General features: G+C 46.9%; 1 pseudogene; it reads right to left on the bottom strand.

The window, feature by feature from the left end:
* Nucleotides 1-1,659: 1,659 nt before the first annotated feature.
* Nucleotides 1,660-6,336, bottom strand: LOC110343230 (annotated as a pseudogene).
* Nucleotides 6,337-13,653: the final 7,317 nt, after the last annotated feature.

The raw sequence follows: 13,653 nt of genomic DNA, 5'->3' as shown, positions 1-13,653 counted from the left end.
AGCTTTGTACATGTTCCAAATTTGCACATGGGGATTTGACCTCTATCTCCACTCCAAAGTTGTGGGTGTCCTATGGCTTCAAAAATAAATGAATAGGGGGAGATGTGAGGAGCCGCCCTCGCTATCGCTATCGCCATTAGAAGATGGCGCTGACATCTGCTGTCAGTTGGAGTTCACCGTTTAAGCTGTGCCTCTCCCGTGGCGTCATCTGGGGTGATGAGCAAACCACCAATCCCGGCTCTACACATCTCACTCGGAGCTCCTAGGCTTATATAAGGGGCTGGGTTTCTTAGCTTGGGGTCTCCCTTTCAGAAGCTGATCATCTATCTCTCAAGATGTATTAAAGCTTTACTGCAGAAGGATCCGAGTGTCCTGCGTCGTTCTTGCTGGCGAGACGGTAGCGCGGGACAACCTGGGATTCCCCATGGCTCCTTTAGCCCTGCAGGACTCTATAGCTACACATCACTATGGCAACACATCACATGCTAGCAATTGGTTGATAATATCTCCCCAGCTATCAGCACTCTTGAAGTAAGACATTAGCATGTGTGTTGGACCAGCAGGTGTCAGATTCATTTCTTGAGGGAACTCAATGTTTCATCAAGATGCTTGAGTTCCATGAATTGTCACTATGTCAGAGAAGATGGCTGGGGTGTGGTGCTACCCTTGATTGCTCCTTCCCCAGAAGAAAATCAGGGTTTGCATTTGTCATCAGTTCCACTATGGGCTTCACTTTGGCGGGATAGTTAACATTCAGTGGAGGAAGCTTCCCACTTGGGAGGAGCTGAGATGGAAAGATTTGACATCCTTTGAGGCCTCCATTGCAGCTTCTGAAAAGTGGTCCCTACAAATAGATTCCCATGCCCCAAAGCTAGAGAAAATCACTGAGTTTGGATGTCCACCTCAGATTCATCATATGACATATGATGAAACCATAAGGCTCTCTCTCTCTCTCTCTCTCTCTCTCTCTCTCTCTCTCTCTCTTTCTCTCCCTCTCTCCCTCCCTCCCTCCGTCCATCTATCTATCTATCTATCTATCTATCTATCTATCTATCTATCTCTGTCTCTTTCTCTCAAGAATAAGACTAGAATGGCCCCAGCTTCTCTTGGGCACAAGCCTGCACTCCAAGTCAGGCTTCCTCCTGGGTCCTGTAACAGGATGTCATTTGGCTTCAGATCTCTGAGTTCAATGACTTGTTTCCCAGATCTGTCGGTTATTTTGCCTGACCGCTGCCTCCCACAGCACCCAGCGAGGAGGACACTCTGCTGAGCTCTTTTGCATTTTGAGGCTTCTTTCCTTTTGCTGGGATGCATCCTCCATTCTGCAGCTAAGCACTGTTTCTGTTTATTAACTGGGACACCCAATGATGATGTTTTGCATGACTTGAGACTACACCACCTGTGACCACCTGGCCTCATGGAATGCTTCCCCGAAAATGATAGCCTGTCAAGGCAATACAAAGTTAAAGGTAACATCGGCCGAGGTGTATTCAGGCGCATAAAACTAGCTCGGCATTGCCTCACAGGCATCCTGGTGGAAATAAAGACCATGGAAATTCTAGAGGAATGCCTTTGGATGATCATGGCAGAGGTGGCAGCATTATGATCCTTAAAACACCCCAACATACTTCAGCTTTTTCAGATCATAATAACCCAGAATCACACAGACATCACCACGGAGTAGGCACCTGGAAGAATCCTCGCAGAGCTCCTCTGGAAAGGCGGCAGGCTGCAGGAGAAAAGGCACGACACTAGTTGGTGAGCTGGTGTCGGCCATCAGGTATTGCCATGATTGGGACATCATGCACAGAGACTTGAAACCGCAAAACATATTGCTTGACAAAAACGGGAATATCAACATGGCCGACTTCGGTCTTACCAAAAGATGCCAACCCGAAGCTGTGCTTCAGGGAAGATGCGGTAGGAGCTTATTCAGTGCGCCAGAACTCGTCCTGGGAGAAGGCTACGATGGGAAGAAGGCAGATGTGTGGAGTCTGGGTGTGGTTCTCTATTGTATCCCCATTGGGCACCACCCCTTCAAAGGAAGGAACCCGAAAGACACTGATGGGAATATCATTCGAGGGAGCTATGAGGTCCAATCTCATGTCTCTGGGCAACTTGGAAACCAAATTCACCAAATGCTCACGGTTGCCCCACAAAAGGGGCCCTCCATCGAAGATATTTAACAACATCCATGGGTCATGAGATGTGACAAAAACATCCCAGATGACAGCCCCCGGATAAGACATAATAAACGTGCTCTCTGTCCTTGGGTTTGATGCCAGTGCCATCACAGATTCCCTACACAATCAAGCATATGATAAAATGATGGGGCCTTCCTTATCATCACAAAGCACCTTTACAAGGAGCTCGAGATTCAATAAAACGCCTCAGGAAGCCTGGGGATCCTGAAGCTACGCCTCCCACATCGCCAGCACCTCGCCTCAATCGAGGATCCCGTGAGCCCATCTTTGGCTCCCTCCACACTCAGCCTTCACAACAGCACCTGACACCATTAGGGCAGAAATTGGGCAAAAGTTCCTCCTATCCTCAATGTTGCTCACAGAGGGAGATCCCCACTCATAGCCATGCCCCCCTCTCTAGAACTGCGGCTGCCCCATGTGTGGGCAACAGCAAACCAGAAGAGAAGATGCCCCTGCCATCTGGGCTGGATCCTGATACAGAAGCAGCATCTTCTCCTAAGAACTTCGGTTGTGTCAAGAGACTGTGTAAGAGAATCAGGGCTTGACTGTCAAGATTGTGTATTTGTTTCTCAAGGGGTTCAGAGACAGAAACGGAACCTTCCATGTTCGCCAACAGATTTGCTCCCGTGTAAGAGGCAGGAGGCAGAGTCCAGTGAGGAATTGGGCAAGGTGGTAAGAAAAAGTGTAAGCGCTTTCTTTGCCTTTCATTTCTCTATGTCTTGACTGTGCCTTTTCATTGGAAAAATGAGAAAAAACAAATGTGTGTGTGGGTCCTACATAATGTTCAGTTGCACTTCTACAGCAGCTGGATTAAATCCTGCAACACAGCATTCCTCCTATGGGAGCTATCCTGCTCCAACCTAACTAGTTGATATCTCATGCAACTCAAGTAGCAGCAGACAGCAAAAGACTGTGATGAGAGCAGGTGCCGGAGAGGGCGATGGGGGAATGTGGAGCAGATGTCCACAGGGAGCAGATGACCAGAAAGACAGTGTCCAGTCCTGAAATGGAAGATCAGATCAGAAAGATGGGAAGGGCTATGACGCTCCAGGTTCCCTCTGTCCCAGCCCCAAACTAGCAGTGGTTCTAGGAATGAGTAGATGTACTGACAGGTACGGAGGGATCCTCGTGTGCCATGCAGAGATCGTTCAAATCGCTCTATGTGCAGGCCTTGTTAAGCCAAGAACATGGAAGTGACCTCTGATGTGGAGCCATCTGTGCAGTCTCTCTACAGTCGTCTCTTTGTGAAGACCCTGTGACTGACTTCCTGGCCGATGCTTCCTTTGTCTGTTCCCACATCATCCTTCAGAATGAATCTGGACAGGGTCATGGTCATGAAGATATGAGTTGGCTTATGTTCAAGGTGGTTGGGAATCTCTGTCCTTCTTGTCCCATGGTTTTCCATCCCCTCAGTTCTCCTTGAAGCTCCCGGGGCACATGACCCATGGCGAGCTAGGAATCTCTGTCTGTAGGGCAGGAGGGCGCCATCTCTATGTGACAATCGCCAGTACTCCCATGTGTGGTATGGAGGGAAACACGGGTGTGGTCCATGTCTTTGCGAGCCTGCCGCTGCTCAGAGTGACATGGGTCACATCCAGTTCAGTGTCTAGACTTAGAATTCCTCTGAAAATGGGACTTGACCAAGGGCCACCGGGGATGAGGGCCAGTCTTTTCAGCTCCATGGCTGTTCCTTAAAGGTGAGAAGTCTGGGGATCCATGCTCTTCACCTGGGCTTCTGCCAGGCACAGCTAATGACTTCTCTCAGTGGAATGGTGGTGTGAGGGCAGCAAGAAGAGCCTTGTTTGTTCTCCTCTCATGACTGGTTGTTGCTGGAGGAGTGCTCAGGGCCTCTAAAACTTTCTCTTCTTGTCACCTGACAGATGGCATTCACGGACAGAGATCTTCAGCTCCTAGCCAGAACTCCATAGGGGATTCTTACATTATACCTGGAGGTCTACAAATGACAGCCATGCCGTGTGCTCCCATGACTCAGAGCCTGATTGGGGAGTCAGAGCTAGAGGATGTTGTCGGATAAGAGAACCATCACACACCTGCCACCTGCCGTCCTGCTTTGCCAGTGTGACTACCTGGAACAAAGCTGTTGTAGTTTCCTTTCCTCTGGTGATTCTGACTTGCACTTCCAGGACACAGTCCATTATACCAGTGAGCTGGAGACACAAATGCCCAGCAGCTGCTCACATCCTATCCGTGTGGCCAGGAGCAGAGTGTGATCAATGCGTGCACCTCAGTGAGCTTGCCTGGGCTCCCCTAGAGTCCCCCTCACACCCATTCTGGGGCACAAGCGTAGGAATTGGCACTGCTCAAGGGTGACCCTCTTCTAGAAGATTCCTCAGTGATGACTCCAATCCCAGGTCACTCTCAGCTGCACAAGTGTACGGTTCAGAATAAGCTGCACCATTGTCCCCAGTAGAATCCAGGGGTCCCAACACTGAAAACTTTCAGCTCCATGACCTGAGGCTTCAGCCTCTTTGCCTTACTTGGTTCAAACCTGACACCAAGCAGTCTGTCCTCTCTTGTCTCTCAGCGTCACCCCCAGAATAACGGACTCTGTCTGTACTCAGCTGACATCATTGGGACGTCCCCACTGTATCCCGGCCTGATGCTTCCTGACATGGACTGTGTCCTAGAGGACTGTGCTGAGCTCAGACCAATGCTCTCTTCGCCTTCCACCTCTGCCAGGCTCATCTCAAGTTGTGATGCCCGTCCTTCCGCCAACACTTAAGGACTTTCAGTCCACACTCCTCCTACTAGCCTGGACCAGCCTGGACTTAGCAGAGTCAGTGGATTTCAGCTCCATCTTGGTAGGTATGTTCCCTCCAACCTTGGCCTGAGCTTTGAGAGCCTAGGACGACTTATCGAGCATTTCACCTTATTTGTGAATGTCTCATTTATTTACTTGTCTCTCCTCCCCTTCTCTCCTCTCCTGTCCCTCTCCTCTCCTCTCCTCTGCTCTCCTCTCCTCTCTCTCCTCTCCTCTCCACCTCTTGTGTCCTCTCCTGTCTTTTCTGGGTGTGTGGTGTGTGCTCCTTGTACAGCATCTGTGTGCTATGCCTAGCATGTGAAGGTTGCAGGATTACCCTATGAAGTCTTAAATGACTTTAAATGCCATAAGACATTAATGTATAACTTTAAATATATGGTAAAAACACATTTATTTTATAAAATTGGGATTAATTTTATTGTAAAGTAGTGAATTATCTATAAAAGTATTAAAGCTATCATTAGAGAAGGGCAGATGGCATTTTCTGAGGCCACATGGCTCCATGATGTTTTGAAGTAGCATTAGTACCTGTGACTCATCAACACGTTGGAGACTTCTGTAGCCCAAGGCTATAGCTAAGTTCATGGAAATCTGCCCAGTGTGTGTTTAAATTGTTAGGCCGACTTGATTTCCTAAGGGTGTCTTTGCACATGTCACACGATTTCCATGGATGGCACAGATCCAAGGTGTCCCTCCCTCTGTTCCCTCATACTCATTTACACCAACTACACAGCAATCAGACTTTGACAATACCCATGTACAGGCCAATGACAGGGCACTTTCTAGGCTTTTCCTGAAAGCTGGGGATCTGCTCCATTCTGAAGCAGAAACTCTACCACAGCTGTGTTCCCGGGTGCCGTGGCCAAAATCCCACATCCCACGTCCACATCAGGGGAATAAATCCTTCTTCATCACTGTGATTGATGACATTTTCTTTTCCATATGAGTAGGCAGGTGGAGCATTTCTCCCTGACTTGCCAACTGGCAGACCAAATTCTCCCCTGTGCTTGGCAGTTAAAGTATTTGACTGTTCTGTGGAGGAGACATACTTAATAGTGAGGGAGTATTGACACTTTTAGCCATTGAATAACACAGATGCTACCTCTAGGTAAGAGTTAACTTGATCCTGAATATTTTTACTATCTGCTTCATTAAATAAGCTCACACACTGAGAACATTCATGTCAAATCGGTTTGGCAATATGGATGCCGTTCCCATGGCAACATCCCCCGCTGACCACTCTTCTGAATTTGTGCCCAGCGGGTGCTTTTAATGTCTGGCTGGGACACTGTTCCATGATTGGCTGGGATGCTCCTCCATGATCAACTGGGCCCCAATGTCCAGATTCATGATGTAGCATTGGTTTCAAAAAGTAAATATGTCTTCTAGGTTTCCTCTTGGTTTTTCAAAGGCGTTCCCCTGTGTATTATTGGGATTATGATACTAACGTGTCTGCCAGAGCTCATGCAATGGGAGAGAGTCTCAATGCAGGCTGAGGCACTAACCCAAGGAAAGTTAATAGCCTGGCTTTGATTTCTTTCCAAATCTTGTATTGTCCTCAGAGAGGAGAAAGTTGCTATAAAAATGAAAGAGATATATTAATACTTATGAGCTTAGGGGGAAACTAGGTGCTAGTTTGACTCCCAAGACTCCACAAGGAAGACCCAGGGAAAGACTCTGAGCAGTAGTCAAGAGGACACCTGAGCTGGCCTAACACCTGTAGTCAGATTGATGAACACCCCAACTGTCAGCATCCACCTCATCCAGCAATGGATGGAACCAGACAGAATGACAAACAAGCTCCAGACTCTGGGACTCCAGTCACAGACAGAGAGGAGGGAACACATGAGCAAGGGAGGTTAAAATCACGATGCAGAAATCTACAGGGACAGCTGAACCAAGGTCGTGGAAACTCATGACCTCTAGACCTACAACTGTGGAGATTCCAGGGGACTGACGTAGGCTTTCTGTATGTGGGAGACAGTTGTGAATCTTGGACTATCAGAGGGTCCGCTGGCGGCAGGACCAGGGTACAATCCTGGTACATGAGCTATCTTTTTGGAGCCCATTCCTCACGATGGCATGTCAGGCTCAACCTTAATGCATGGAGAAAGGACTGGCCCTGCCCTAACCTATGGTTCCAGGCTGTGTTGACCCCTCATGGGAGCATTTACCTGTGAGGAAGCATACACTGGGCATGGGCTGGGGCATGTGAGGTGGGGTGGGAGGACATGATGGGGGTGTGGGGTTGTAGGGGGAACTGTGGGTGGAAAGTACAATGACATTTAATTTTTGTATTGAAAAGCCTCACAAGCCACAGGTGTCATGGTGGGTGTTCCCACTTTGTGACCTCAGAGTGAACTCACTCTCCAGCAGTAGCAGTTCCTGGCACAGGGGACCATCAACAGGTGACATGGCCATGTAGACCACAGGGGAGGTTCCGGTCCATTATGTGTCAGCTGTCAAGCAGTGTAGTTCCTCCAGCCCAGCCCCCTTAGGCCTGGACATCACTCAGTTATATTTTCTCTTCTTGTAACAGCCCAGATGTTCTGCGAAGGTGAGAAAACTTCCAGTGATTTCTTCTTTTTCCTGTGCCAGAAGCCCATGGTCTTGGTGTCAATATACTCTTAATTCTCTTGTCTGTATAGTTGTTTTATTCACCTTCTTCTAAACCTATTATTCTTAGGTTTCATCTTTTCATGGTATCCCATACTTCTTGGATATTTTTTTTAGTTATATACTGGACTTCATATTTTCTTTGGTTGATGTATCTATTTCTCCTAGTGTACTTCAAAACCCGAGATTCTGTCTTACATATCCTGTATTCTGTTGGTTATGCTTGCATCTGTAGTATCTGACCATTTGCCCAACCTTTCCATTTCCAGCATTCTTTTAGACTTTATTTTTATTGTCTCTATTTCATCTTTCAACCCTTGCACTGTTTGCATTGTTTCTTGGAATTTTTGCTTCGTCTTTTCCCTCATTTCTTGCAATTTTTGGATTTTTCATTTGTTTTTTCTTCCATTGCTTGCATTTTTTGGTGTGTTTTTTGTTCCAGCACTAAGGGATTTTTCCATATCTTCTTTGAGGGCCTCTATCATTTGCATGAATTTATTTTTAAGGTCATTCTCTTTGGCTTCATTTACATTGGAATGTTAGATCTTGCTGTTGTAGAGACTCTAGACTCAGGAAGTGTCATATTTTTTTTCTGTTGCTGAGTGTGTTTTTGTATTGTCTCCTTCCCATCCCTTCTTCTAGTATGTGCAGAAGGAGCCTCTTCCTGGCCAGGTGGTTAGGGGATCAGGCTTCACTTTTGGTGGGTGCAAGTAAATCCAATAATTTGGTAGTTCTCCTCTTCCTGGTTCTAGCCGGGGTCCCATGGGTGTGGAAGGAGACTAGAATGCTGGGGTGCATTGGCTCTCGCCGGGATGGGGAGACTCAGTGGCACAGCCCAGGCATTGGAACACGTGCCGAGATATAGGCCCCAGTTTACTTGGTCCCTTGGGTGGAGAAGACTGGAAAATTGAGGTGGGTTAGTTCCTGCTGAGAGTGGAGACTCAGTAGCAGTCCCCAGGTATTGTAAGTTGGCCCCGATACAGGCCCTAGTTTTCCTGGTCCCATGAATGGATCTCTCATGGAATTTTATTATAGGAAGGGAGGGGTTAAGGGAACCCCTTAATATCTTTTGTCTCGATGTATCAAAGAGCCCCATATTTACTTATTCACAAGTCTAACTCAGTATGATTCTGTGGTGTACTTTGCAGTTGAAGATCTCAGTTCATTTCCTGCTTTTGAGAACGAGGCTCTTGATGAGAAGACCAAAAACAGTCCTACCGAGCTGTGATGCCATGAACCAGAACAATGTGCATCATGGAAAGACATCCCGTTTACCAGAGACCACCAGGAAGGCAGCTTTTATAAGAAGAATCCACGGCTGGGACAGCCATCATGAGATGCAGGTCCCTTGGGTCACCCCTAATGTAGGTGATGCCAGACTCATAATTTGGTCAGGAGATTAGGTAAACCTCCTGATTTAACAAGCTGGGTTTCGGTAGAATCAATGCTTCAGTTTGTGGTTTCTCCTGGGTCTGGGGTACACTGACAATTTCTGGGTCATTGAAGGTCTTCTTACCACATGGTGCTTTATATCAGTGCCACATCCACACCTGGTGACAGACCATAGTCCTCCATCTTCTCTTTTCCATGTGCATGCAGCACGATGTTTGGGCCTTTATTTCTTAGTTAAAAACCAAGGTCATATGGGCTTCATGGCTGACTTTATCTGCTGGAATATTCTATACCTCTGCTCCCTGCAGGCTACAGCCTTCCATTACAAGTTCCACCAAGTTTCCTCACAGGGCGTGCTCTGTCACAAAGTAAGATGATCTGTGGTCGTTTGAACCTGAAACAGCTGAATGATGTTTTGATGTTGTAGTTTGATTGACCACATGTGACACAATGGAACAGAGGCACATCTCTTTGTAGTCTGTAACTTTTATGGCCACCTGCTGGTAAGCAGGGATTGGCCATTTCACAGAGCCAAATGCACCTTGGCAAAGAGTAAATGGGGGAGGCAGGCCATGAGGCTAGGTGGTCACTGTGTCTCTGTACAAATGGAGCATGGTGAATGCTCAACCCAATACCTATTACACTCAGTAGCTATGAGGTGTCTCACAGGTCACCAAAAAAGGGTATGCCACTCTGGAGGCGTGGACATTGTTCCTGAGAGATTGCTGAATACCTTGTGGTGATGACTTCTGTGATGGGATAGGAAGGGTGGTCAATGAATGATTTTGGCTGCCCAGTGACATGACGTGGAGTATCTTATGCTCTGGTTAGCATGTGTTGCTACAGAATATGAATGCTGTCCCCTGAGCAGGGAAGGTGCCCTGCTTGCACATCAGAGAGCATCCTGCTAAGAATCTGGTAATCTTTACCTTCATATCCTAATCTGAGAGAGGATTTGGGAACATTGAATTCTCAGTTCCAGTGACCAACTCTACCCTAGGTCTAGGGGACCTGACATTGCTGTCAGCATCCATATGGCTGGTTTAGGCTTTGCTCTCTGGTGGCATTGATGGCTGTCATAATCTGTTCAGATGGTTTCTGGGCCTCTTCTTCCAGCATCCATCAAGATTTCTCCCCATCATTATCAGTCATGAATTCATAAGAGATTCCATTATGATGTGCAACCAACAGGCTGCATTTGGTGTCTGTGACCTTTGGAGATTGGCGTTTCTGACAAAAATGTAGCACAGGTGCTTTTCCGTGCCTTCTATGATAGGATCTGTCTAATGCTGTGTCCCTGCGAGGGCTCAGTAGTCTTTTACAGAGTGAAGTCCACAGAACTCTAATGAGAAGCACCACCTACTTAGTCCCAAAGCTCTCTTTCTCCAGAGTCTGCTCTCAAAGTGAGCTGGAGGCTTGCTCCTCCTCTGTCAGGTCCTGGCAAAAATCTCACAGAACTGTGAACTAAATCAATATAGGAACATTTGAGTCCCTTATTTTGTCAAAACCAAGTTCCCTGGAGTATAGGGATGAAAACCCCTGGAGTATAGGGATGAAAATCTAACCCAAACCACTGTCGTACATACATACTCTTAATTTAAATTCAGGAGTCCTCCATGTGAACAAATATTGATCTCTTTCTGCTCACATTAAACTCCAGTGGCTGTCATGATTTTGCTCTCAAGGACCTTTGTCCTTCCTGTGATAATGGATAGGTTAGAACAAGAATGGCCCCCATAGGCTAATATGCTTCAAAACCTGGCCCCTAGTTCATGGAACTCTTTGATCAGGAAGAAGGATTCTGTCCTTGTTTGAACAGGTGTGTCACTTGGGGTGAGTTTGGAGGATTCAAAAGACCAAACCTTTACCAGAGATTCCTTCTCTGTCTCCACCTGTGGACTAAAGTGTGTCATCAGCTCTTCAGCCCACTATGGTTTGCTCTACCCACACAGACACTAACTCTGTAATATGGGACTGCATATTAGACAGCCTCCTGCACAATGTTCCTGCACTGTCTTGTTGTATATGACAGCAAGAGAAAGCTTATGAGATCACCTCAGTAGCTTTTGTCTCAATGGAGCTAAGAGGCCGATATTTAGTTATTCACAATTGAAACCACTGTGATGTGTCCTTGGCCTTTGCAGTTGAGGATCTCAGATCATTTCCAGCTTTCGGACTCAGATCATTTCCAGCTTTCAAGAAGGAGGCTCTTGAGGGGAGAAGCAATAACAGTCCTACCCAGCTGGGCTGTCCCTGAACCACAACAATGACCTGCATGGCATGATGTCCCGTTTTCCAGAGACCTCCAGGAAGACAGTTGTTCTAAGGTGTAGCCAGGCTGGCCCAGGCATCGTGAGATGTAGCTGCCCTAGAGTCAGCCCTGTGTAAGTGATGCCGCAACCATACTTCTGCAAGGAGCTCTAGGAAACCTACCGACCTGGGGTACACTGACACTTTCTGGGACATTGAAGGTCTTTTTACCACTTCACCCTTTCAGCCCAGCACCACCCTTACACCTGGTATCGAGAGCAAAGTCTTCCAGTTTCACGTTGCCATCCGCGTATAGCAGGGTGTTGTGTGGCTTTGCTTATCCAAGGACAATACTACTTGAATATTTTGCAACCCTCCCACCTGCAGATTCCTCCCTAATTTCTACTAGGAGCAAATTATCTCGAGTGAAATAATCTTGAAAGTGGAATATGTGTGGATTGTTTAGTATTTCAAGCGTCACCAATGAACGGATGGACCAATGACAATTCTCTGTGTTGATTACAACTTTTATGGCCACTGGGGTGCATGTGAGATGCTGATTGGCCAGGTTCGCAGAGAAAAAGGAACAATGTCAATGGTAAATAGAATCTTGTATTGCATTTTCAGACCCTTCTTTCTGGGGTGGCAAGAGGGAGGCTACATGGTGTTTGTGTTCCTGTGCAGACAGGTGGTGGAGAGACCTCAACCCAACAATTAAGACTCGGTAGCTATGAATGTGTCCCACAGGTCACCGAAATAATGAAATAAGAGTGTTTCCCAGGTGGCAAGGACATTGTTCCTGGTTGTTTGCTGAATCTCATGCAAAGGACTGCCACGACAGGTCACGTGGGAATTGGGGTCTAACTGTGGCCTCTATCCCCGGGGACAATAGAAGAAAATGAAAAGTATTGGGTCACTTCATAAAGATTCTGAGGCCCACCCCCGTGACATGTGCTCAGGCAGGTGCTTATCTGAGAGCAGATGCCTAAGAAACCAAGGGTGGAACACTGGCCACTGGAACCTGGGGAAACAGAAAAGACGAAAATAGTGAGCATGGGAAAGCATATCACCACAGCTCCAAACAAAGGACCCATTGTAGCCAAAATAATTCTATACAATAAAGGCACTTCTGGAGGCATCACCATCCCCGACTTCTTGCTCTACCATAGAGCTATATTAATGAAAACAGCTTGGTATTTTGGCACAAAAACAGACAGGTAGACAAAAGGAATTGAATTGAAAACTGTGATATTAACACACACACACAGGAACACCTGATGTTTGACAAAGAAAGTAAAATTGTACAGTGGAAAAAAGAAAGCATCTTCAACAAATGGTACTGCCAAAACTGGATACTGACATGTAGAAGATTGCAGATAGATATTCCAAATGGATCACAGACTTCAACATAAATTCATCGACACTGAAGTGGGAAGGACCCTTGAATGAAATGGTACAGGAGACCACTTCCTGAAACCCCAGTAGCACAGACACTGAGATCTACGATTAATTAATGTGACCTCCTGAAACTGAGAAGATTTTTCAAGGCAAAAGAGACAGTCAATAAGACAAAACAAAAGCCCACAGAATGGGAAAAGATTTTCACCATCCCCACATCTGACAGAAGGCTGATCTCCAAAATTTACAAGAACTCAATAGCTAGTCACCAAAACACTAAATAATCCATTTGAAAAGTGGGGTACTAAAGTCCTGGATACAGAAGTGTGTGAGGCTGGATCATCTCAGCTATGTATCTTGAAATTGCCCTGACTAGTTTGTGGTTCAAAACTGATCTTTAGGGGGAGTTTTTCAGCTTTATGTTGCTGTCACAGTCCTGGTGGAATCTTCCTTGTGGTGCCTGATGCTGTGTATTGTAGCACATGTGATAGAACCACACGGGTGGTGAACAGTGTGTTGGAGACAGCTGAGGCTCCTAGCATGTAGCCTTGAGTTGATACTGGCATTGCAAGGAGGAGGGGTGTAGGGAAAGCCCACAATCCATGGGGGGAGAAGGAGGGAGGGAGACAGAGAGAGGGAGAGAGTAGGAGAGAGACAGACAAGTGAGAGGGAGGGAGAGACATAGAGAGAGACAGACATAGAGAGAGGGAGGGAGACAGAGAGACACAGATAGAGGGAGAGTCACAGAGAGAGAGAGAGCCAGAGTGAGAAAGAGAGAGAGAGACAGAGAGACAGAGACAGAGACAGAGAGCCAGCTATCAGAAAGTGCACATGGGATTGTGCACAAGAACAGTGAGTGGTGGGAGCTGCCTAAATGGAGAACCAGCTGGTCTAGGGAAGGTAAGTCCTCTGGCATTTGGAGACCAGGCACCTCTGGATTTGGGAAGAGTGGACTCTATTGCAGAGAGGCTGGAGCAGCAACATGAATCCCAAAATTACTAAGTGGCGTAG

Source organism: Mesocricetus auratus, unplaced genomic scaffold (assembly GCF_017639785.1).
Source record: "Mesocricetus auratus isolate SY011 unplaced genomic scaffold, BCM_Maur_2.0 Super-Scaffold_100010, whole genome shotgun sequence".
NCBI classification, from domain to species: Eukaryota; Metazoa; Chordata; class Mammalia; order Rodentia; family Cricetidae; genus Mesocricetus; species Mesocricetus auratus.
Note: the sequence above shows the minus strand (reverse complement) of the source record. Positions and strands in the feature narration are given on the sequence as shown.